The sequence below is a fragment of the Carassius gibelio genome, chromosome A11 (assembly GCF_023724105.1).
Source record: "Carassius gibelio isolate Cgi1373 ecotype wild population from Czech Republic chromosome A11, carGib1.2-hapl.c, whole genome shotgun sequence".
NCBI lineage: Eukaryota > Metazoa > Chordata > Actinopteri > Cypriniformes > Cyprinidae > Carassius > Carassius gibelio.
The window spans coordinates 12,951,933-12,975,949 of record NC_068381.1 but is presented as its reverse complement, the minus strand read 5'-3'; positions in this window follow the sequence as shown (position 1 = coordinate 12,975,949).

Genomic DNA, 24,017 nt, shown 5'->3' with positions numbered 1-24,017 from the left:
TAAAAATAAAAATGTGAACAAATAATAAACAGATTTGGATGCAAATATACAGCTACCATTTAGTTAGTTTACATTAAATGTCTTAATTTAATTTATATATATATACACATACACACACAGTATATGTGTGTGTGGGTGTACACACAACTACATTGCATGCATTACATTTAATTATGATTCCTTTTCAATGAAAACTATACCACAATGTAACGATATTAACTTCCTAATCATCGGGAAGAAGGAGGCGGGAACCGGCGCACAATCAAAAACATTTTAATAATCAAAAATAAACACAAAACAGCGCGTCAGCCCCTCACGGCGACTGATGCGCACAAATAAAAAGCAAACATAAAATAATATCCCAGGCCTGGTCCTCTCTCGTCCTTCACTATAGTCGCTCCAGTTTTATATCCTTCCATCTCCTACGTGGGACTCGATACTGGCGGTGGGGCGCAGGTGTAGCTCATCTCCAATCACTACACCTGGCCTCACTCCTCGTTCCCACGCCTCTCGGCCCTGCCCCACTCGCCACACACAACAACTATACAGTGTTTAATCTCTCCCTGACCACTGAAGTAGCATTTGGTAAAATCTCAATGTTTGTTTCTTACATTTGGGACAAGGCACAGCACTTAGTGTTTAATATCCTGTACCAGTATTCTATACTACTGCCTTTCAAACCTGGAGGCTAGTATTTAATAAGCCAAGGGAAATAAGCCACACTTGTAGAGAGTGAGTACCTTAGCCTGCGTCATCACTCAGCCTGAGACACTTTCAGTCTCAGTTAGACTGGAGCAGATATCAGTCTACTCCACTAACACCAGCTCATTTCACCCCTGAGTAAACCCAAGAGAGAGAGGGAAAGAAACAGAGAAGGAGGCGGAGAGAGAAAGAGGGAAAGAGATGAGAAAGAAAGACAGGTAGGAGAGGCAAATGGAAAGGATGGGCAGCTCCATTAGTTTCCTTTCACACTCCTGTACTCCCCCCTCTATGAGAGGATGGTGGGTTGGTGTTCGGGCCTATCAATGTACCTTTGGTTTCAATTTTGGACTTGATTTTTGAAATGGAGACATGAAGGGCCCGAGGCAGAAACAAATTGTACAAGGACATGAATTATTAAACGTATTGTCACTCTCCCTCGGTGAAAGATTAGCACTGTATATAACAATCTATAACACCACATCTCACCATATATGCTGAGCTCTCTAGGCTGTTCATTACGACCATTACGTAGCATTTTCAGTTTTTTCTTTCAGAGAGATCTTCAGAACCTTTTAGCAGCAGCCATAGAAACACAGGTGAATAAAACATCTTTATAATTATGGCCTTTGATAAGTTGGTAAAAATCTAAAAAGAAAACTGAAAGAGAAAGTATATATTTATGTGTGAGTGTGTGTGTGTGTGTGTGTGTGTGTGTGTGTGTGTGTGTGTGTGTGTGTGTGTATACATATATATATATATATATATATTTATTTAGCAGATGCTTTTATCCAAAGCGACTTACATTGCATTCAAACTACAAATTTTTTACCAGTTTGTGTGTTCCTTGGGAATTGAATCCACAACCTTTTGCACTGCAAGTGCAATGCATATATATAGTATGTATAGTAGTTAGTTCTGTTGTCTCAATTAAGATTATGAACTTGTCATTTAAAAAGGAATGCTTGTTACTATGGACCAGTTAGCCTGTGCTGGTATGTAACACTAGGTGTAGGGTTGCACAAAAATAAAATGCATGTTTCAGAGTAAAATGTGATACTGTGTTCTTTTACACAAGAGCAGCTCATGATCTGGTGTTTTCAGTGGCTTAGTACACAGTCAGTTCTGCTCCATACAAACTCATCTCTGCATCTGCTCTGAGTTTAGGTCACTTAAAGGTGCATTTGGGATTGTATATTTGTGAATGCTGATTAAGAAACATCTTATTGAATGCATGTTGTTTGGATTGTAGAACTATGCAGTTATTGCTTTTAATTTCACATGGTCACAGTTAATCTTTTAATAGGCCAGTTCTCTGTAGTTTCAACCCAATTCAAAAACAGAAGCTAAATGCTGATGTCTGTACCATCTATGTTTGTATTAAATGTCTACTTACTGTGCAGTTACTGCCGTAAATTTCAGATGGTTATGGTTATTGTTTTCAATGGCCAAAAGCCAGTTTGGCCTATTAAATACCAAATAAACATCTTGTTTATGCACACTTTCCTTCTTTCTTGTTTGTTGCTTAAAGATAAAAAAAAAAAAATAATCAGAAATCGCTATCGGAAACGGCCAGTTTGCTTTTTTCAGCTAAAACAGTTTTTTTTTTCATGACAATATTTTCTGTGGCTCACATAGTCTTTACAGTACAAGTAATCCTGGATGCAGAAGTGAGTGAATGTGCAAATTGTATTTATATCATACGAGACCTGAGCAACACCCAGTGAGATGAGTGGGAATGCTAACTTCTAGCTGTCTGCTAATAAGAAAATCAAATGCGTTTTTTTATTATTTTATAAAAACAAAAGAAAAACAAACCTTGCAAAGTTGATCAGAAAAAGCATTCAGAAACTAACCACAAGCAGGTAGCTCATATGTTAGCTAACTGACATCTTCTCGCGTAGCTCCGCAGACTACTAAAGAGTCTAGATACTAGGAGCGACACTCTGGTCCAACAAGTGCCTAGGTCATTCAAGTCCACTGCGATTTTCAAGTCCACTTCCACAAAAAACCTCTGTCATTTTCCTGGCAGTGAAAGAAGGGGGTTGATCCATGTGTCAAAGCAGCAGTGAGACGATCAGAAGCAGCGTGCTAGCCATGAACCAGAGCTAGTGCTATCGCTCTTTTTCTTAAACAAGCAGGGTCTATTAGAGCTCAATACTGATTTCAAGAAGAAATCATACATCTCCAGCACAGTCTACTGGCCTTGTGCTAAAGCTCGGCAGGGCATTAAAACAGACTTGCAGACATGCAGTGTTGTTAAAACTGTATTCTTGCTGTGCTTGTGTTTTAACAAAGCCCTTTTCATCTGTGCTCATTAGGCAGTTGACAGAGAAATTAGAAAAATGTTTTAGAAAGGCAGTTTTTTACTGAGCTCCATTTAAATTAGTTATAAAACTGAAGTCATTATTGCTATCTTCTGCTGGGGAACCCGCTGTTTAGTATTTGCCCTGATCAGACAAGGGCACTTCTGCCAGCGATAATGCCAACTGGCATGGAACACGATCAGATAAGAGATGGAGAGGGCAAGGCGCTGCCATTCCGACTTTGTCTCATTCTCGTTCTCTCAGTGTGTTCCCATGCCTACGGAGCATCATGTGGCTTTCAAAGAGATCCTACATAAATTTGCAGTTATGTGCGCTAATAGCAGCATGAGGGTGAAGTTCTCACGGTGGTTGGTCCGGTCCGGCAGTGTTAATGTCATGTTTCATATTATTATTCTCATTTAGTACGTTTTGATAGGACTTTCCTCTAAGCCCGATGACCCGATCATGCCGGGGGCGGTACTTGGCGTGATATTCAGCATTAATGGGTGGTAATGGTTTGTCCGTTCCAACAACTGTCACACTTTCAGAGTCAGCAAGTTTGTCAAAACTTGCCGCAGCACATTGTGACAAAAATACGAAAGAAAAGAAGCAAGTTGAGAAATTATAAAACTTTTAAACTTATACAAATTCTTTTCATGAGATATGCACATTTAAACATGACAAGTCCAGCTAGACGTGTCTGTCCTCAATGCAAAAAAAGTATGTGCTCATCCACGGTCAATCAAAACAATGATTAATGTACAGTCATGTGGAGTGGGACTTTGGACCAATGAGATTTCTAAAATCTGCCACTTGTAGCTTCTGACATATCACTTATTATGGACAAGAACCACACGCATGGGCAAACTTTAACATCCATGGAACTACCTGTCCTCCAACCATTACGCTCGTATAGGTCGTTTGTCCAAATCCCTGAAATACGACCATCAGAGCATATACTACAATTGCACCCCTATCGGCAAAAGGTTGTTTTTATATTAATGTTTTGTACTCTTTTATTTGCACTCTGGTTTGCGTTTTGTGTAGCTCAGTTGGTAGATTATTGCGTTATACCTTGATATGTAAACATGCTATCATGGGATCCATCCCAGGGAACAGACGTGCACGAAAATGTACAGTATATGGTCAAAAAATAAAAATGTAGCATGATTTCTGTGAGGGTTAGGTTTAGGGGAGGGGTTAGGTGTGGTCATTCGAACGAATAAGCCACCTAGTAAAATATGTAGGAATTACTGTGAGATCGGTGTAAAAAGCCCACACATTGCATTTAAATAAAAGTGCGTTTTGATTGGTAATGACGTTATGCGTCATTTCATGATGACAGACGCAACGCGATACTGTCAGCTACAGGGCATTTAACTTTAAAATGTAAAAAATATAGGTCATAATAAGGTGCTTGCACAAACAACCTATATAGTCGTTTTTTGTTGGAGGACAGGCTCCCATGGAAGTTTGTCATTGGTCTTTATAGTAAAAAAAAAAAGAAAACAGAAAAGAAAAGAAAAGAAAAGAAAGAAATGACTGCATTGTTTTCACAATAAGAAAAAAAATACAGAGTTCTGGCATGAAGCTCTGATGGTGCCGTCTGACAGGTCTTACTCAATCTGACGTAATTGCATTATTATCACATGCCACAGCTGATTTGTTCTCTCCTGTATTGGTAGCCAATGAGCTTGCAGCTCAAAATTCTAATATATAACTAGAGCTTGTCACAGCAGTGCAGCTTGCTTCAGAAACCCTCCACCTTCCCCAGCTCCACCTGTATAGATCTGCTATGAGCTGATTCATGTCACATCAGCAGGTTAGAATAGGAGCAACATTCACTGTTAACTGAGACTTTTCCCTCAATAAATTCCTAGTTTGCTGCTTTCTAATAGTTAGTAAGGAAGCTTGGGTATAGGATAGGATTAGGGATGTAGAATAAGGTCATGTATAATAAGGCATTAATATGTACTTAATTAGCACTATTAAATGTCTAATATTCTAGAAATATGCATGCTAATAAAGTTTAACTTCTAAATGTTTTCATTTTTTTTTTTATTCAACACAAATGCATTTGTTACACAGTATAAATAGCAAACAAACTTTAAAGCAATTTAAAATGTATCCTTGTAGCACTTTAGTAGAGACCAATTCTCAATTGTAATAATAGCATGCCTATTATTAACATATTGGCTGTTTATTAAAACTTATAAATCACATATTTGGCATGACTATATTCTACATCCCTAATCCTACCCAATACCAAACCAACTACCTAACTAACTTAATAAGCAGCGAATGAGAAGTTTATTGAGGCAAAAGTTGTAGTCAATAGTTTGCTAGCGAGAATCAGAACTTAAAATTAAGTCTTTCCGTATTCTTAAATTGAAGTCAAACTTTTGCTTCCAAATAATCAATGCATTGCTACAGTTTTTATTACATATCTTATTATTTTGTTAGGTTAACAAACCAAAACATTATGACATTGGTAAAATGTACCCCTTTGTGCTGATTTTATAGCAAATAGAACATGGTGATATTTAAGAAAAATTCCCATGGGCTGTTCAACATCAAAATTGCAGAGCATGATGCTAGAGATATGACATGATTGCGTAAACGATCCTTCGGCGCAGGCTGGGTGGATGATTACACGTGTGAGCAAGAGTGTGTTGGGAGGACCTCGAGAGGTTGGAACTTGAAACTGACAGCTGCAGTGAAACAGCAAGTTGAGTGCTGGGAGTGTGTGTTAGGATGGGGATTATGTGTTTTATTGGGAAGTACGGAAGGGAGGAAGAGAGGGATTTCACCTGCATTGGGGCAGAGGGGGGTGGAGGCTGAGAGTGGAGCTCTAGGGCTGGATTGATTTTTCTCCTCACTGCTCTCTGCTTCAGCAGCCACTGCTCTCAGATAATGGAGCTCAAGTGCTATCTCTGGTCCCCAGTGTATGTGAGAGAACCCGACTCCTCACCCCAGTACACCTACAGTGTGTGTGTGTGTGTGTGTGTGTGGAGGCACATGTAGAAATGGAAGAGATAAAGAGAAGTTGCACACACACCTGTAGGAGTACAGTATTTTAGTGCATGTGGAGGAGGGCTGTGTAAATTAAAGAAGAAGGGGAGAGAAACAGAAGGGCCGAGCGAGAGATAAATAAAGGAAAGCAATAAAGAAAGGAAGTGTGGGTGTGTGGAAATTATAGAGAGAATGAATCAAAGGCAAAAAGGACAGAAATGAAGCATATACACCTGAAAGAGTGAGTTTATTCATGTATATGTTTGTAAATTTGCATTATTAGACTTTGACTTCTTTTTAAAAGCTAATAAAGGCTCCTAATCAAACTTTTCTTATGCATTCAAACACTTTCAAATGAAAACCGCATTGCGGTATCAGTATTTTAGGGATGCCAATCAAAGCCTTCACTCAGACTCTACAAATAAATGTTCTGTTCTCATTAAAATGCTCTAAAAACTGTGAAAAGAGCAGGAACCTTTTACATGTTATAAATACTTTTCATAAGCACATTTAAAAGTGACAAGTCCAGCAAGAGGTGTCTGTCCTCAACACAATTTATTTATTTTTTTGGACCAATGAGATTTCTACAAAAATAGAAAACAAACTGTCACTTGTTGTGGTTTGTTAGAACAAATATTTTAACATGAAAGAAATATGCTGAATTAAAAATAGCATACTAGCATGCTACTAGCATACTACTAAAGGATCTAATCAAACTTTAATTGTGTTTGAACACTTTGAAATTAAAACCGCATTGCGGTGTCTGTATTTTAGTGATGCCATAAACTTCAGCCAATCAAAGCCTTTACTAAGATTGACAATGAATTTCCTTTTCTCATTAAAATGCTTTAAACACTTTGAAAAGAGTGTGAATGACTAGCAAACTTTGATAAATAATGATGTGGTTCACAAGTTCATATACTAATATTATCCTTGAGTGGAATGGAATGAGTGGAACAGATTTAGCGTGTGGTTTATGATGGACTCAAGATCTAATACCCTCTGGACTACTTAAAGTGAAATCATTAAGAAATCAGAATGTAGCACACATACAAACCACTTTTAAACAGTACTATTATGGTGCTTTTACCCTTTTGAGGATGTGCACAGCATGTCCTGTCATTATTTAAAAAACTGTGTACAGATAATAGATAAAATATGCATATACACACAGGGGTGCACTTTTTTTTTTGTCTGGTTCTCATGGGAGCACATGGACATTTGATCTGCACATAGTGTGACCCATTAAATATAATTATAAAAATTAATATAATTAATAATAGTATTAATGCACTTTATTTAGTTAGTAATAATAGTAATAATACAAGTGTGATAATACAATTCAATCTGATCGATTGTTTACATGAACTCTCAATCGTATTGGAAGAGGAATAAACCACCCCCTTCCATCTGATCTGAATTTCATTTGTATTGAGCTCAATCGGATGGATTAAGGTTTTTATATTAACGTTTTTCAATCCAATTGAGCCATCAATCCGATTATAAACAGATTATTTGGGTGCATGTAAACATAGCCATTGTCATCGGATTCATCTCCAAAATTATCTCCGAAATCACAGAAAACTAGTTTATCAGATTATTATAGATTATTAAAATGTTAATGCAGTTTAATCTTACTGTTTTTCCCTGACATGTAGGCAATTAAAGGCTCATTAACATGATTTAAATGGTTTATTAATAAACGTGCATTTAGTCGACTAATGCTTAAAATGAACGACTACTAGTCGACCAGAAAAAAATGAGTTCATAATGAACTCAAGACTAGTCGACAGCCTACTATACCCAAAGACTGTATTGCACTTTCCTAATTTGAGCGATGCACCACTCATCACTGTTCTGCTTGTTGTCAGGTTAAGAAAGACAACAAGATGACAGCCTCTCTTAATCTGTCCTTAGCCTTGCAGGTTTCAGGCACAGTCTTGAGTGGATGGGTGGGTTGAGGGGCATAGACAGGAGACATGTCCTTCTGCTCCACCTCCTGATTGCTCCATTTCTCTTCCTGCACACTCCAAACACCAAGTGACCTTCTAAAATTGTTTCCTGAGGGAGTAAAGATGGTGGATGGCATTGGTGCGACCCGACCTGCCTCAGTCAGGCACGCAAATTCACTCTCAACCCGTAGAAAGGTTTAGGTCAGTCAGTAGGCGAGTTCTATAAATTCAGAAAAAAAAATAAAAAAAATAAAATATGGAGAGTAAGAATTTCAGCTTTAAGCCTGGGAGGAAAAATGATAAAAGGAAAATGTGGCAGCTTTGCTTAAGTACTGCACTCATCTTTAGCAGTTCTGAAAAGGCAGCTAGCGCTCTCAGAGAAGAGCTCAGCGTTTCAATGTGCGCTTTAGATTTAAAATGCTGATGCTAAGGAAAAGATGGCCGTATCTCCATCCTTTAATCCTTCTGTTGCCGGCCCATGGATGTCTAGCTCACCATCAAAAGAGAGGAGGAGGCTAAATATAGCAAGATGCTAACGAGCTGCAATGCTGCAGTGCTATCTGCCTATTAGCACGGGAGGAAATTGGTCTGTTATCTCTTCTTTTCGCTCAGTTGTATGCCTCCCTACCCCTCTTCCCCATTTTATTCTACACTCTCCTTCGCCTGACGTTATTTTCCCAATCGTTTCCTTACAAGTGGGATGTAATGGCTTATGACACTGAGGTTCGGAGGCATTAGCGCTCTGATTGGTGAAAGCAAAGGCCATGCTGTGTGGCTGAGTGAGTGGACAGACGGTTATTTGCAAAAGCCTGTCACCATGGCTCAGTTATTCTGAGAATTATTCTGAGAACTAGTCTGGTATACCTAGAAAAGAACAGTTTTATGGAGTGCTAAGATTAGCTTAGATTCACAGTCTGACAGGAACTCATTTTCCTCATTGTGTTAAACACGAACGAAAGGTCGAGGTACATGACGTATCAGACATCGGCACTTGTCCAGTAAAGCTTTATCTGTATCTCCCTTTCTAGCTGAGCAGTGCCGCGTAGCACAATGCTAATTAAAAACGACAGGCTTTTTAAAGGCCTTAATTAACTCTGATCATAATCAAAACATGTCAGACATTAAATTTGTCACAGCCTGCCATTGCTGCAACCTGTGTTCAGGCTCTCCATCCACGTGAGAGCTCGTTTCCACCTCTGAAATGTCAAGACAAATAAATCAGATAAGCTTAGCACATGGAGAGGAACCATCAACAATGCTGAATGCATTATTTTGTTGTTTTTCTGCAGCTGCCCCAAATTAACTGTAGAGCTTTACTTGCAACGTCACCACTGGTTTATCTGAAGAAAGCAATCATTTTAAAGCAGATTTGCTTTCAGCATTCGAGGGTCATTGTTGAAATCTTTTCATGGCCTGAAATGATATAGAATGATCCATATAAACGTTCAAGCACCAACTTTTCAAACAAAAAGAAATACAATAGTGGCTGTTTGTTTGTCAGTCCTTTCCATTTCTGGTATTGCTCCAATTTACATTTTTCTTTGGTTTTCTGTTCCAATGCACACAACTGAGGCACCCTCAAACACACTGTGTGGTCCACTCTCCATTACAGATCTACAGAATTAAATGCACGAACACACACACACACACACACACACACACACACACACACACACACATATATATATGTATATATATATATATATATATATATATATATATATATATATATATATATATATATATATATATATATATATATATATATATATTCGGGCTGCATGATTTTGGGAAAATGTTCTAAAATCTTGCAGTGCTTGCTTGTAGGGCTGCACAATTGGCCCAAAATTGTGTAATTATATATCAACACTAGAAAATTATAATAATAATAATAATAGCATTACCTTTACTTACACTAAATTATTATAAGAATATTCAAACAAAATAAGAAATACTATATTTAATTATTATTATTATCATTATTATTATTATTTATAATGAAATAAAAAAGCTAAATAAGAAATCATACTATTGTAATATGTTAAAAATCACAAAATCATATTATTTTGTGTTTAAAAGAACACAATGCCACGCTTCACTCTGATATATATTAAATTTATGAAATCACAGCCTATGCAGTTTGATAATCACATTAAACCATATTCTGATTTTGGTGATTTTGATATCAATTAAATATGCAGCCCTAATATATTTCCAGAGAAATGGAGTAGCAATTTTACTTGGTTAATTTAAAAACTGGTGCCTGGGACCATGTTAAACTTAGTTTGCTACAACTATACAAGCAGATAAAACAACCATAATGCAACAAGAAACAATACAGATGGTTGTATATTGATATGAGTTATTAGGAGCATGATTCACATGACCCAAAGAGTGTTCTATTCAATGAAATATGAGCTGATAAAAAAGAAATAATATAAATTTAAATAATAAAAAAGTCCCAAAGACAGAAATAGAGACAAGCCTTTAGGACATAGTGGTTTTAGATATTTGAAGACAAATGAATTACCTGTGGTCTTAAACGTCTAGACACTAAGACTAATTCTTAATATTTCATATCGTCCATTCTCGTGAATACTCAAAAATTATTCATGTCTGGTATGATACAACATGTTCTGACATGATAAGAGAATATCATGCATGGGATCTGCCAAGTTTGTGTAAATGTTTTGGATCTGCGGCAGCATATGGTCCAAGGGTCTTAAACTCAGATAACAGGGGAGCCAGTGGCCAAATTCAACATTTATTTAGCGTTGCTGCCTGACAGCATGCAGTGTTTCTGCTGAGATGGATGAACCACATTTGCTTTGAGGGAGTTGGCAGTGGAAACCTTGACAATTGCCTGGAGATTGTCATCAGTCAGTCTAGTTTATTTATTTTTTTATAGTTCACAGTAGTGTCACTTTGATATTGTATTCACTTTCCTCACAAATTAATTTTTCAACCGGTGCATACCAGAACATCCTAGAGCTCCCACTGAGTTCATTCCACGTCGGATTCATCTGGCCGCAGAATACAGAGGTCTGTTTAGCTTTAAAGCAATGTTCAGGGTAAAAGTTAAGCTCTTATTAACAGCATTTTTTTTTTTTTTTTTTTACTTAATTCTGTTAGAGACTCTTAGAACTGTTTTCAAGAAATGCTATTTAAGCATCAAAACAGTGTATTAAAAGGATTTATTCTCATTTCATTTTTGCCTGAAAAATATTGAATGATAAGAATGAACAAGCCTTTGTGTTTATCAATATGCTAGTGCTAGTCAGTGTTATAGCTTTGCTAGTGCCTATATACATTTATTTGCATGCTCAAGCATGCATTTATGTGTATGTGTGTGTGAGTTTGTTTGTAACATATGGATAGGCAGATCTATATCTAGTCCCGAGGGTCTCTCGGTTCATATCACACCACAGATTCATAATGAGAGGAGACGTGATGTGAGCTAGAAGGAGCAACAGCTCTCCCCAGCTGTGTATGCAATAACAAAGACTTAATGCAACAATAAAACACAGCATATGAACAACAGCAACAAAAATCTCTTTTGTGTATAAAACAGCTATTGGCGATCTCGGAAATGGCTGTATGGGAAATTGTGACGCTCACTACTAAGGGTGAACTTAAAAGATAGCATGAAATTCAAAATAATTAATTCATTAATTTTGTTTATTTGTTTGTTTGTTACCCAAGTCTCATGTTTCAACCAACCAGCAGTTTTCCACAAATGACACAGATTTGATGATAAAAAAAATAAAGTTACAAATGTATTTTATTAATTGTTATATTTTTCTATTTAGCTTTATTTATTTATTTTTATTTCAGTTATGGTATTTTAACTTCAATTTATTTGTTTAGTTTCCAAAGCAAAATTTTTAATGTAAATGTTATACATTTTCATCTAATATTTATATCTCTTTTCTCAGTTTGATTTCAATAATGAATTTTTTTTCAGTACCAACTGAGATTTGATCTTATCAATGAATCAGTTGATCCAGTTGACAAAACAGATCTGAATGAACCGAAGTTCAGTTCATTGACTTGATCACAGTGGTTCACGGCTCACGGAGGGGGGAAATTATCAGTGAGTAAAAGCCATGAACTTCAGTCTGTTCTTTACACAACACGAGTGAGAAAATGATTACAGGATTTTCATTTTTGTGTGAACTATCGTTTTACTTTTGATGCTCTCAGTTAACTGATCTCTTAGATAAATGACTGGCACAGATTCCAGTGCTGTTTGGATCATTATGTAAATAGCACAGGTGGGACTGAAGCAATTGGACAAAAAAACAGCAAGAGCAGATTTACTCAGCTGGGCACATGAGCTCACTCTAATTTAATCTGGCTGTTGTTTCTCTCCATTTGTGTTTTGTTTATTTGGGATATGTGATTGAAGGCAGACTACTTCAATTATGAACACCTATTAGGTCTGTGGCCCCGCGAGCATGTAAATGAAATTAATAACATTTTGTCACAAAGCTGTCTGAGTATTGAGCTCAATGCAACATTGTCTCAGCATTATTATAATAACACTTATGCTGTCTAATATCCTGTTTTGCTAAGTGCTCAGATTGAATCAAGGCCTGAAATATGTGATAATGAACACCCAAATGTCATGATGAGGGAGGGCAGTAAAGCTTTTCTGTTCTTTTTCTTGCTGATTTGAGCAGGAACACTCTTCAGCATTAAGCAACACATCATTTAGATGCTCAGTTGGCTAACTTTGGACTGATGATGAGACAAATTCATCAAAAACATCTTTGAAACAGACATACGCGCTATAGCAATCAACACTTTTTATATCAGAACAGTAAAATCCTGTTAATGTTGTATCCAATAAACTGCAATTTTAACCTCCATGAATGGCCAGCAGACGTTCTTGTATTTGATCCTCCAAAGTTTGTTCAGATAAATGAAAAACACACACACACAAACACAGAGAAACTCTCCAGGGGCCAAGTATTCTTTCCAAACCCTCTTGGGAGAGTTCATTGTGGCAAGGCATGGATTGTCAAAAACAATTATCTCGTCCCGACTTTCATTCTTCCTCCTAATTTAAGCTGATAAGCATCTCCTCGTAAATTAGTGTCCAGCCACAGGGCCGGCTCAGTCTCCTGAGATAACGGTATGGCAAACTGTGCATCGTGAAGTGAACACCTAGACTCCCAAGAGGAAAAGAGGAGAGGAGAAATCGAGAGAGAGACTGACTAATAATAGCCCTAGAACAGGGTTAGTATTTAGCAGGGCAGCGACCCCAGCTCCCTGACTTCACAATCAATAGTAATTTACTGTCACTCAGAGTCTGGGGACATGGCTCAGGCCAAGCAGCATTAGAGAATGTTTTCAGACTCTCTTCTCCACGCTGGGCTGTTCAAACCAAGGAGGACTATGCTACTTGGAGAGAGCTATACTGTGCAATAATGTTCCTGTTCAATTCCATGTCTCTTGCTCAGCTGGTGAAGGACCACCTGGAAGAATGTGATTTGAACTCTGTGAGAGAATATGAACATTTACTGCTAAACTGCAATATATGGATCCTTTCACATTTCCGGGGTTCTCAGAAACAGGAGTCGTCATAGCTGGGTGAACGTCTATAGCAATGAACAGAAACTATTTATTTTTTTTGCATTCCAGTTTGCTCCAATAGCAAAATAAAAAAAATCCATTATAGTGTCTCAATTACTTTACAAAAGGTGAAAAAATATTGAGGGATTGATTAGAGAAAGATCTAATTTGCTGTCACTCCCTCAGTCGAGGTGTTCGAAACACATACACAGTGTTAACCAATTCCCTGCAATTTAATGCTAAAGTAATATAACACAAAGCATATTGTTATGTTCACATTAAAATATGACATATAACATTTTGCTAGACCTGTGAAGTTAATAACTGAAATTATTGAAAATGTGAAAATGTGTCAACACAGTCTTATGAAAAAAGTCAATTTAGAGATTGCTTTAGTATGTACAGAATAATGCAGCATATTAAGGAAAATAAATGGAAACATTTACTAAATTAGTTAAGCATAAAATCAAAACATAAATAAATAAATAAATAAATAAATAAAAATTGGCCATTTTGCCAAATTCGGTGAAAGGTGAACCTCCTAGCGGTAAAATTATTAAGCCATCATCTGGTTTAGTGGAAATAATATAAATATAAATCTATTACATAAAATGTATTATGATATAAATAAAAAAATATAAATATATATATAGCTAATTGAAAATATATATATATAATTCAATTAATAAAAATATAAAATATTGCATATGCATTTATTATATCAAAAGATCTCATAACTGCAATATACTATGGAATTCAGACTGATTTAGCCAATGCTAATGCCATCTAATTACATCCGAAATACATCAATACATGCATCTAAAATTAATACACCCAATTAATTTAATTATAAAATAATGACTCCATGAATCATAATAATTCTTAATGTATAACTTCTAATTTATAACGTCTACTTCAATTCTGAGAGCGTCGTCTTCCAAAAAAGATGGCAAAGAAATAGATATGTTAACCTCAAAACTGGTTACATAAAACAAATGTCACATTTTGACAGACAAATCAATGAATTGATACATTTGTAAAATATGTTTTACAGAAATTCCATGTTTTATAAAAGTTAAATATAGTTGCGTCTATGGTAAAGAGAAAAATTTGAGTTGAGGCCCTAATATGTTATTTACAAAATTGCACTGAATTGAGAAAAATACATTTTGGGGCCAGACAATGCTAACTAGACATTCTAACCAGCCGAACCCTGACCCTTCTATAAAAAAAAACAGCCACTCTGTGCAAGATATCCACATTCATCGGCTACACAGTATACTGTAAAGAGGAATGAGGGTAAAGAATATTGATTAAAGTGTTCGCTTGACTGACCAGCGCCCAGCAGACTGTGCATCTATGCAGTAAACCAGGTTAATTGCACTTTATACCTAAATTTGTACACCACAAAGCTGGTGGCAGAAATCAATAACAACATCATGTTGATAATAAGCAGAACACTTTGAGTTTCTCAGTGCATGAGTGAGAGAGTGAGTCAATCAATGGACTGATGCATGAATGACAAAATATGTTTTTTGAAGAGAAGTTTACACACAGTAACAGCGGCTTAACGTGAATCAGGTACAAGTGCACTTTTTTAGTGAAGCGCTATGCTTGAAATCTGTTTTGTGCAGATGGAATGATCAAAGAAATAGGAGCAATGGACCAGACACTCAGTCGCCTCTATAGCAGCAAACCCTTGTGAATGCTGGCACCAAAACATCAGCAAGAACAAAGTGTACATTTATCCAACACTTTACAGAGAGAGAGAGAGGCAGGGAGAGGGAGAGCGACAGATCAAAAAGACTAAATAAATGCACTAAGAAGAGAAATAGACTTAATAAGTTCTTTTGAACACCTGGTTTGGACTGCCAGTCGAAAGGGGCAAGGGGCCTCGTGCACTTGCTTTGCGCACAGAATGCTTTTTCAGCCGGACACGAACCAAATGAACTCAAACGACAGCGGTGTACACAACAGTTTACGGGAATCACGCATTTTGCACATGTTTTCCCTTCTATCCTGTGGGGCAGTTGCTTTTGCTTTGTGTAAGCAAAACTGACATCTTTTATGAAAGATTTATGAGGCTAAGCTGCAAACGACAGCACAGCATCTCCAGGGAAACAAAACCTCCATCTGCGAGCAAAGTCACCTGTTTGTAGGTACGCCCGAGCCACGCTTTAAATTTTACCTGGGAAAACCGTGAAGCGTGGTGAGGCTAGACAGACAGCTGGAGCCTTTTCTTGAGGAAAAAGTAATTGAATGTCCTAATGCAAAATAAATAAATAAATAAATAAATAAAACTATTATTTTCAAAGACAGATTAAATTACCTTTGGAGTTTATTAGGGGGGAAAAAAGCGAAGATTAAAAGAAAGAAAAGAGAAAAGTGGCCTGAGGCTATAGAAAAAATAATTGGGAACACATTCTTTGATGCATACAGAGTATTGAAAGAATAATTTATATTTTGCACACAAGCTAACTTTCTAAGGATAAACATTGTCATTTGAAATGAGCATGTGAATGTGGATAATTCGTTTTTAGACGTGTTGCCAAATCAAGGGCAAAACTTTAAGGTGACTGAAGCTTAGTTCCGCTCAGTGGATCAAATAAAACAGCTGTTTGTAACCGTCCTCACTTTGGCACAGAAGGATGATTAAACAGTTTCAACGTATTTTATTTTAGGCTTAAAGGCACAGTTCATGTAATCAAGTTCTATTGTACCATAGAACAAACCACAAGTGAATATTTATTTATTTATTTTAATTTTCATGCAGTGAATGTCAAAGAGGAGCAGAGTTGTTTTTGAACCCACTTTCATTGTATGGATAAAATATCTTATTTTATGTTTCACAGAAAAAAAAAGAAAAAAAGAAAGAAAGTCATAGATGTTTGTAACTGAATTTTATTTTCATAATAAACTGACCCTTTAAGTGACCAATACACTCATAATTAAGCATTAGAAATACAGTATAGCAAAAAAAGAAAAAACAAAACAAAACTGATACTACATGCTACTAACTTAATACCCTAATTTGTGTAAGGTTGGGAGTATATACACAGTTAACACAGTTTAATATGACCAGCCTGACCTGTTTTACAGTCTAAACCCCGATACAACTTTGTAAACGCCACTCAGTCTCCCACTGATCATGTATAAAAATAAAGGAATAGCTAAAAAGATTGGCTGAATTCTGTTCCTAGAGAGTCTCTTTTAACAACATCTCCTCAAAGGCTCTGACTTAAAACAACGAGAGCTTTGTTAGGTCGGGCAAATTGTGTGCCCACGCACATATATACAGTACACCACCCCTCCCTGTTTCCCAGGCACCCTCTCACCACCTTGAGCTTTAAACCCACAAGACAATCCCATCCTCAAGTTCAAAGGGAGGTTGTACTTGTAGCTCTCATAACATTTTCTTCTCAATACTTCCAAAAACAACAGCGCTCTTCAGCCACTTCTCATTCAGGACTCGCCAGTATGAAAACATTGTTGCTCTTCTACCATGACTTGAAATTAGTTAAAAATTAGTTACTAGTTATTAGTTAGTAGAATTTTTTTTTTTTTTTCTTGAACAATTAAAAAATACTTCTGATGGCAAAGCTGAATTTTTAAAAGTCATTAGTATTCAGAATCACATGATCCATGATCCTTGATGCTGATTTGCTGTTCAAGAAATATTTCTTATCGATGTTGAAAACAGTTGTTTCTGCATTTATTTCAAATCTAAATCTTTTGTACCATTATAACTGTAATTGTAACATTATAATAAATTATTTACTTTCACTTTTGATCAATTTAATGCATTTTTGCTGAATAAAACTTCTATCACTGACCCCAAACATTTAAATGGTAGGGTATAGTGAACTCCGAAATGTCGCCTGTAGCAAAAAGTAGAGGAATCAAGCTGTGCTGCCTGATGCAAGTCAAACATGGCTATGGAAAAAAGTAGGGTTACTGAGCAGGCCTGGATAGTAGATTGGCATGTTGTGGAGTAGAGAGATAGTGGAACAGTTGGAAATACATGGTATGATTAAAATGAATCAGTATGGAAAGAATTCAAGCAGCGTCAAAACGTTAATGTCAATTCACATACATCACATACATCATGTCATATACGCATGCACAAATATACTGTTAAAAAGACATAGACACATTTTTTTTATTTATTGGTTATTTAGTGACATACACAAAAATAATGACTCATAACTCGAAGACTGCAGGAAGGAAAGTCAAAGGGTTTCAGTTGGGAAAAAATTATTTTATTACATTCTCCTGCTGAGAAATAGCTGATGAAATGTAAGAAAAATCTTACTGTTCAAGAGAAATTTGTCATATTTGTCTTATTTGACATTCAATATCTCAGGACAGAAATAAGGTAGGAGGAAAATAATTTTTTGATGATGTTCCCCAGCATGTTAGCTGTATTTGTTTCAAATTTTGTGGTATCCAAAAGTTACAAAATTTTGTTACAAAATAGGACTTTCTGTTTAGCTCTGGACTCTGGAATTTTAAGAACTGTTGTTTTCTGAGTGCCATACACAAAAATAATGACTCATAACTCCTCGACCATAACGAGAAGATTACAAGGTAGGAATCGTTTGATTAAAATCTTTCTATATAAGTAAATTATTTGCTAGTAATTATTTGTTTGAATTTTAAATTAAATAAGCTGAAAGTGAATTCAGAATGTACATAATCATTTTGTGTCTTTTGCAGTTCTTAGTGACAGTGTGATTCATTATCAAATTAATATTTAGTATACTATATGTTCCTAAATAGATAGCACAGAAATATATATATATATATATTTATATATATATATATATATATATATATATATATATATATATATATATATATATATATATATATATATATATAAATAATAATAAATATTCCAAGGGCTTTGTGTTCACAGCAATGCAATAGAAGAACCATTTTGGGTTCCATAAAGAACCTTTCACTGAAGAGAACCTTATATTATTTTTAACAGAGCTTGGAACATTGGATTCTGGGATTGCCTCTCCATGAAGGATACAAGCAGTGCTGCCTAGAATTTTAGAGTTTTTCGACTTAACCCAGAATTCTTATTTAAAAATATCTGGTTATGTATACAAATGTAATCAAAAATGACTAATTAAAATCTATTTTGAACCATGCAGTTACCCGCTTGTCTTTGAAGACGCAGTGATGGAAATCTGATGCAACATGAGCTGACCTGAATACAGTATGTTGAACTTACAATGTTCAGTAGCTGCAGTGTACACTTAATTTCTATTAAAATACCTGTAAGTGACAAACTAATAGGCAAATATTTTATAATTAAACACATGTGTACAGTATGCTTATATAACAAAAATCTCTATGCCATCCCACCAGTCATTGCTGGCCCCTCCCAGACCACCTATGTGAAAACTTACTGCCTCCGTCAGCGCCTGTGACACCATATCAAACACACGCCCAGTGCCCCGTCCTCTCACACGACATACCTCCACTACCATACCTTTCCACAATAGAGACCTGCTTAGCTCAGTTTCCAATCCCATTCTTTCTTCTTCAATGTCAAGCAAATACTTGCAAAATATGACAAATTTGTCACTGAATATTGACTGCATCTCCTGTGAGTGCCATCATTTAGAAGGTCATTAGCATTTTCCACAGACTGTTTTCATGAGATTGGTGTTCAGCAATAGTCATTTCTCATGAGTCAAATGAATGACCAAGAAACATCCAAAGATGGGCGAGAAAAAAAATCCCAGATGAATGTAAAAGCAGAATGAGATAAATGATCCTCATCATGTTCTCCCATTTTAATGAAACGTTCTCCACAGTGCTGTGGAAACCACCGTCATTTAAAATCCATTACCAGAGAGAGATGGGGATGTGGCCACCATTATACCAACATTAATTGCACCATGTGGCCATTACTCTTGTAACCTTTGACCTTTAAAATGTCTACTGGAGCCAAGTGACGTTAAGCAATTGGGTCAAAAATGAACTTTCAGCGATGGCCATTCACAGCCATTATTCCCTTCAACATCAGATCGGCATTCGCCATATTGGCGTATCAAGTTTTCTTTGAAGTCCAGGGACACAGACAGGTCAAAGCAGACAGTAATAGCAGCCGGGATAAGGTCGCTGTTAATAAAATATCTCCTCTCTCTCATTTACTCTCCCTCTGAGTTTAGATCTAATTTACTCCATTCGACACATGCTGCTGAGTCGACTGAACTCACTCGCTGCCTGTTCCTTCTCTCTTCACTTCTCTTGGCCCAGTTCACCGCCACACACACATCAACACCAAAATATCGAATTAAGGCATCGCCATGCATCACAGACCATTCTGAGAGGCAGACGCGCACACACAACCACACACCGCCACACTTCATCAGATGGCCAGAGCTCTGTGAAGGGCGACCGAAGAAGAGAGAGAGGTGGAGAAGTCGATTCAAGTCTACACAGACTTTGCTTTGAGTGAAGAAGTGTGAAATATTAAATAAATGAGCATGATACTGGGCCGGTGATGTATAAAAACACCATAATTACACACCAGCAGAGAGCAACGATTAAGTGAAACGTATTCCGGGGGGGAGTATTGGTAAAGGGGAACACAAAGATATTTATGACAGCGGTGACAATTCTAGTACACAATCTCCTGACTAAATCTATTATAAAGCAAATCAAATTATTTACTGGCTTGCTGGTTCTAATGCTTCATTTGCAGTGAAAAACCACAAAGGCTTAACAACAAAGCACAACTGTGGTATCAATGGTATCAGATGTTGAAAACTATGGTGTTTTGATATGGAAAGGAAAACGAATACTGTAATCATGATATTTAGACCAATATACTTGAAAGAAAACCATAGTATTGACTGTATATGTTCATAACCCAAAAACCTGGTAATACCACAATATAAGATAAAAAAAATAAAAAATAAAATGCTTTCATAATTGTCTAGCTGATCGGCTGTCTGAATGACAAGATGTTAGTACTGTATAATTTTTAGGTTTCAGAAATTAATATAGAAATAAACTATAATTCAGTTCCCACATTTAAATTACATTTAAATTGATTAAGAATGTAATGTAAAATAACAATAATAATTCATTAATTGAAATTCAAATAATGTTTAAAAGGCCATTTACAGATTTATTTTGTTATTTAGTTATTTGATCATATTTAATACACTGCAATTCAGTTTTAAATTCCTTTTTCTGCCATTGAAATTCAACCACTCATGAACTGAAACTGAGCCTTTTTTGTTCTGCACAATTAAAACCCTGTATATATATATATATATATATATATATATATATATATATATATATATATATATATATATATATATATATATATATATATATATATATATATATATATATATATATATATATATATACACACACACACACACTTGGATAAATAACTAACCTACTTGACCTTATGAATCGACTAGTTTCCTGACCAGTCCTTTTACCATAGCAATTTTTCACTGCACTCTTGCTGTCATTTTATCATTTTGTCATTTTATCATGAACCAGAGCCCCTCTCTAGGGTCTACATTCCTCCATTTTCACCCACTTTTCAGATTCCTCCATCACGATTTCTGTTAGCTCAAGGCTCGGTCCTTGCTGACAGCGGTGGGACTCTTGGAAAGGAAGGGGACTGAGATTCTCGTAATTGATTTGGGACCAATTCCCCTGTATTAGTGTTTGCACTTTTTTTGTTCGACCATTATGCCCTTGTCTTGTTGAATAGGATGTGGAAAAAAGGCTAAATTAGACCCACTGGCTAATCCAGCCTTGCCAAGTTCACGGAGAGAATGAGAGACATTGAAGAGGGTCTTAACGCAGGTATTATCTTTGTGTCGCTGTTGACAATGTAAGAACGTCATTATGTCTGAATCTCGAGAAGCTAAACCGTTGCCAACCTTTGGATAAGTGTGCCGTTTACATTCAAGAGAAACATTGAGAAAACAACTCGCACCCAGAGAGACGCCACTTTTACTGTTAGTTGTATTTTATGTGGGTCTGCATTAAAATTCAGTTTATTGAGTTAATAATGTCCCCAGTGATTACCAAACTGTCAGCTTTTTGCTAAAATTAGTAATGGGTCCCATTGGGAATAGATCCTGCAGTACTGTGAGGAGGTACCTCGCTCAGGAGCGGGTGCGAGGAAACATATGCTCCGTGTCATCATTCTAACAACAGGCGACACCTGTTTGACAAGTTCTGGGGGAAAAAAGTTCAGTTGCCAAAAATTTCTCATCTGAGCATTTTACGGCAAAATTCAGGGAGGCTAATAACCCATCTAGCTGAAAAGCTTATGTTTTGGGAGGGATGCTGTAAAAGTAAAAGGAAAGAGAAAGCTGCAAATTTCAGCAGATGGAAAAGGAGACAACAACAAATGTCACAGAGTTGCATAATCATATTTTTAAAGGCAAAATAAACTTTTCATGCCTGGTAGTTATCATTCCAGTGACATAACAGTCATGTTTAATTCATGTTGCTTTAGACAAATGTTTTTGTAAACTTACAACGGTGTGTGTGATTTCAGACTTTTTTTGGTGGTTGAAAAGCTCAACCAGATGGTTGCAGGAAGTCCTAAATGCTTTCTCTAAGTGAGTAACACTCAGCTGAATACCAATTTCTCCAGGGAGGAGGTAGATTGAATGCCTCCTGTTTTTTTGTTTTTTTTTGATGGGGATACAGGGGAAGGGCATTGTGCGTGTGTTCTATTTGCAGGACTATATTTGAATTCCACGCATTCATTAAGCCTCAATGAAAGAGACCCATGACACTGGAATCCCGTTCATTCAGACCCTGACATAGCCAAGCCGATAAAAAGTGATGAAGCCTCTCCAGTGAATAGCACAAAGAAAACGGCACAACTCAAACCCAATTAAAGAGTAATGATTGCATTCCTCAGTTACGAGGCCATTTTGTTCCAAGCTTGTGTGGAGCAATTGAGAATCCAGACATACCAGTAGTGCTCACATCTTCTGGAAAGAAAGAGATTCATACATTGTCTAGGCGCCTGTCCATATCTTGTATGTAGCATTGAAATGATTTTAGTATTGGATCCATATTCTGATTATCGTGATGGTCACGAAATGACTGCACAGTTATCTTGGACTGGAGTTTCTAAGAATGGACTCTCAGTTTTTCTGAGAAAGGTATGGGGTTGTTATTTGTTAATTTGATTAGTTAGTTGAACAGCAAAATGAATGAAATACCTGTGGTCTTGTACCAATGGTTAATGGAGAATGGGTGTTTCAGGGACAACATGACTGAGTTCCTGTTCTATTTTCCTGTTCCATGAATTGGAAATGAGCACTGTATTTTTATTGCATAAGAGACTAGAATGTTTATTCTGAATGTGAATGATCAAATGTTTCTTCTAAACCTAATCTGTGTGGGAAAATGTTAAACGTGGTTTATGAATTTGTCCCCCCACGTGGGGTAATGGTGCTGGCCACAGCATTTTTTACTAATGCTATATTTTTGAGTCAACGATTATTCATGTTTTTCATGTTTTTAATATATATTCATTTACATGATACTTTTCTTGTATTCTAACACTGCCTCTGTTTAATTTGGTCATACATTTCTTGGTGCCTATTACTGGGTTACCATTACAACTGTTAAGCCACTTTGCATACTGGCATTGATCAAAAACCAGTAGCTATATTTCTATCCAAAGCTGCGAGTTTAACTTGGGCTCAAAATTGGAATATCGCATAAAACATTTGCAAATAAACCATCCAACAACTCAAAGAGAATAAAATTGTTACTTCCTGATAAACTGGCACTAAATATCACTGAGTAGGAGAAACCATCGAATATAATAATTTTCATTCATAATAAATTGCTTGCACCTCAGTGCAAGCAGATGAAACACAATAATTTGTGTTTTTATTCCTGGCTTTTTTTTGGAGTAAAACAGTGATTCCACTGTTACCACTTTATCTGTGTGTAATGTTGTAGTAGCTCAATTTTTTTTGCTGTTTAAACTTTAAACCATTCCTTTATAACTGTGATTACTGGTGAAAATAGGCAATGTGCTGAAATTTTAGAAGAGCATCTATTCATGGAAAATAACTTGAAATATGTGGATAAAAGGTTTCTGCCCAATGCGACCACGAAGTACAGCTTGGCAGTACTGCATTTCCATCAATGAGAAAGTCTAGTTTATTATGCAAAGCTTTTAAGGTTAACTGTTGTTTTATGAATTGCAACACTCATTTACAACCTGTCAAACCTAAGTCCATTTCCAATACTTTTTAATCTAAATTAATTTGTTAAAGACTACTTTTTTTTTCTACTAAAATTGACTAAAACTTGACTAAAACCTTTTTGCGTTTTCGTCGATTAAAACTTGACTAAAACCTTTTTGTGTTTTTCGTGGACTAATACTTGACTAAAACTATCAAGTTTATAAGTGACTAAAATGTGACTAAAACTAAAA